Genomic DNA, 3,797 nt, shown 5'->3' on the forward strand with positions numbered 1-3,797 from the left:
ATAACATTTGAAATGTAAATAAATAAAATACCCAAATTTAAAAAGGGAAAAGTCATTTTCATGTCTAAAGCCTACTTCCTTGTTCTAGCCTAAAATTTAGATTCCTGTCTGAAATTACTTTTTTGTTCTAGCCTAATATTTAGATTCTTGCCTGAAATTACCTCTTTCTTTTTTTCCAGTGAGCTCTCAACTTTTATTGGTTCCTCAGTCCCCAGGGATTCCCTCCTTCTCAGCCTCAGTGCCTCAGAACTCTGGTGTCATTGGTCTCAGACACCACTTTGCCATCCACGATCTTACGGGTAGTTGTCTTCTGCACAGTTTGCATGGAGTTGCTGGAGTTCAGGGCATCCTTGAGACTGGTATCTTCCCCATCCTCCAGCAAGCGGTGGTAGGTGGCAATCTCCACCTCAAGCTTGACCTTGATGTTCAACAGGGCTTCATATTCCTGGGTCTGGTGCTGCCCCTCTGTCCGAGTTTATGCCAGCTCGGACTCCAGGTGCAGGAGGACCCCATTTTGCTGCTCCATCTTTGCCTTGTATCGAGCCTCCACGTACCCGAGGCTGTTCTCCAAGTTGATATTCTGGTTTTTCATGGAGTCCAGGTCAATCTCCAAGATCTGAGGGGTGAGTCTCAGCTCTGTGAGTGTGGTCTCAGTGTCCCTGATTTCGGCAGACTTGGTGGTGACTACTGTGGTACTCTCCTCAATCTGCTGAGACCAGTACTTGTCCAGTTCCTCGTGGTTCTTCTGAGCCAGATCTTCATACTGGGCTCAGATGTCCGCCATGATCTTGCTGAGGTCCTGAGATTTGGGAGCATGCACTTCCACAGTCAACCCAGAACTGGCAATCTGGTCTTCCAGACTTTGGACTCCCTCCTCATGATTCTTCTTCATAAACAGCAGTTCCTCCTTGAGAGCTTCGATTTCTGTCTCCAGGTGCAGCCTTGTGATATTGGTGTCATCTACCACCTTTCGGAGTCCATGGATGTCGCTCTCCACAGATTGGCACATGGCCAGTTCTGTCTCCTACTTGCCTCTAAAGTCATCAGCGGCAAGATGGACATTGTCAGTCTGCAGGAAGATGTGGGCATTATCCACAGCATTCGCAAAGATCTGAGCCCTCAGGTCTTCTATGGTCTTGAAGTAGTGGCTCCAGTCTCTGATGTCCTGAGGGCCCTTCTTCTCCAGATGTTCCCAGATTTTGATCTCCAGTCTCCTGTTCTCAGTCTCCAGGCTCTTCACCTTGTCCAGGTAGCTGGCCAGGCAGTCGTTCAAGTCTTGCATGGTCTCTTTCTCCGTCTGGATTCCACCCATTCCCGCCAGGACTGCAGACCCAACAGAGCCACCCCAGATTGAGTGGGACACAGATATCCAGGATACGGAGCCCCCAGCACCTGCATAGGCACTGCCTGCACTGCTAGCCTGCGGGACCCACTGGCTGGGAGTCCGCACTGAGCCCAGGGACCTGTAGTTGGTGGAGAAGGTGTTGGAGCGGGTGGTGAAGCTCATCTTGTCTGGAGAGGAGAGCAAAGTGAGAGACCAGGACAGGAGTTCCATCCCTGAAATTACTTTTTGTTCTAGCCTAATGTCAGATTCCTGCTATGCAGCCCGTTTCCTTGTCCTTGGCCCATGTTAGATTCCTGCCAAGCAGCCCCAAAGGCTCTCCGCCTCTCCCCCTTTTTATTTCATTAAGGAGACTGAGCCTGTTGTACCAACAAGAATGCCTTCCTTTCCCGTCATGGAATATGCATTATCAAAAGCAATGCACTTCTGTCTTAGGTTGGTAAGGCTCTGTGCAGACTCTTACCTGTTCTTGGCTTGCCAGCCTGTTAATTTAATAACTCTGTCTGGGGGTCCATTTTCAGGTTCAAGCCATGTACTTTGGATGCCAACATGTTGATATTGTTAGAGACAAGGTTTTTTTTTTTTCTTTTTTTTTTTTATTGGATGATTTATTTACATTTCCTATGTTGTCCCCTTACCCCATCCCCCACCACCCCCTCGGAACCCCCAATCCCCTCGCCCCTCCTCCTTCTTCTCTGTGGATGTAACCTCTATCTACACCCCCCCCACTCCCACCTCCCCACCCTCAAAATTCCCACACCCTGGGGCATCCAGCCTTCATGAGGTCAAGGTTCTCTTCTTCCACCTATGCCCAGCAGGGCCCTCCACTTTTACATATTCAGCTGAAGCCCTGGATCCCCCCCTAAGTGCTCCCATGCTGGTGGTTTAGACCCTGGGAGCTGTGGTTGGTTGGTATTGTTGCTCTCCTCATGGTGCCACAAACCCTTTCAGCTCCTTCAGTTTTCACTCTAACTCCTCTATTGAGAACCCCATGATCAGTTCAATGGCTAGTTGTGAGCATCTGCCTCTGAATATGTCTGACTCTTGAAGGCCTCTGAGGAGATATCCATATCAGGCTCTTATCAGCATGCACTTCCTGTCTTCCACATCAGCATCTACCTTTGGTGATTGCACATGGGATAGATACTCAGGTGGGGTGGTCTTGAGACGGCCCCTCCTTCAGTTTCTGTCCCTCACTTTGTCTCCATATTTGCTCCCTTGAGTATTTTGTTGCTCCTTCTAAGAAGGACCGAATCACCCTCACTTGGTCTTCCTTCTTTATGGGCTTCATGTGGCCTGTGAGTTGCATCTTGGGCATTTCAAGGTTCTAGGCTAATATCCAATAATCAGTGAGTGAATACCATGTGTCTTCTTTTGTGATTGGCTTACCTCACTCAGGATGATAATTTCTAGTTCCATCCATTTACCTAGGAACCTCTCGAATTCATTGTTTTTAATAGCTGAGTAATACTCCATTGTGTAAATATACCACATTTTTTGAATCCATTCCTCAGTTGAAGGACATCTGGGTTCTTTCCAGCTCCTGGCCATTATAAATAAGGCTGCTATGAACATAGTTGAGCATATGTCCTTGTTATATGTTCGAGCATCTTCTGGGTATATGCCTAGGAGTGGTATAGCTGGATCCTCCGGTAATGCTATGTCCAATTTTCTGAGGAACCGCCACACTGATTTCCAAAGTGGTTGCACCATCTTGCAGTCCCACCAACAATGGAGGAGTGTTCCTCTTTCTCCACACCCTCGTCAGCATCTACTATCACCTGAGTTTTTAATCTTAGCCATTCTGACTGGTGTGAGATGGAATCTCAGGGTTGTTTTGATTTGAATTTCCCTGACGACTAAGGATGCTGAACATTTCTTTAGATGCTTCTCAGCCATTCGAGTTTCTTCCGTTGAAAATTCTTTGTTAAGCTCTATACCCCATTTTTTAATAGGGTAATTTGGTTGTCTGGAGTCTAATTTCTTGAGTTCTTTGTATATATTGGATATTAGCCCTCTATCAGATGAAGGATTGGTAAAGATCTTTTCCCAATTTGTTGGTTGTCGTTTTGTCCTATTGACAGTGTCCTTTGCCTTACAGAAACTTTGCAATTTTATGAAGTCCCATTTGTCAATTCTCGATCTTAGAGCATATGCCATTGGTGTTCTGTTCAGGAACTTTTCCCCTGTGCCCAAGTATTCGAGGCTTTTCCCCACCTTCTCTTCTATTAGTTTCAGTGTATCTGGTTTTATGTGGAGGTCCTTTATCCACATAGACTTGAGCTTTGTACAAGGGGATAAGAATGGATCAATTTTCATTCTTCTACATGTTGTCTTCCAGTTGAACCAGCACCATTTGTTGAAAATGCTGTCCTTTTTCCACTGGACAGTTTTAGCTCCTTTGTCAAAGATCAAGTGACCATAGGAGTGTAGGTTCATTTCTGAGTCTTCAATT

The 3,797-nt window shown here is 46.4% G+C and overlaps 1 pseudogene; it reads right to left on the reverse strand.

The window, feature by feature from the left end:
- Positions 1 to 235: 235 nt before the first annotated feature.
- LOC114623381 lies at positions 236 to 1,507 on the reverse strand (annotated as a pseudogene).
- Between the last annotated feature and the right edge of the window lie 2,290 nt (positions 1,508 to 3,797).

Source organism: Grammomys surdaster, unplaced genomic scaffold (assembly GCF_004785775.1).
Source record: "Grammomys surdaster isolate TR1022 unplaced genomic scaffold, NIH_TR_1.0 198, whole genome shotgun sequence".
NCBI classification, from domain to species: Eukaryota; Metazoa; Chordata; class Mammalia; order Rodentia; family Muridae; genus Grammomys; species Grammomys surdaster.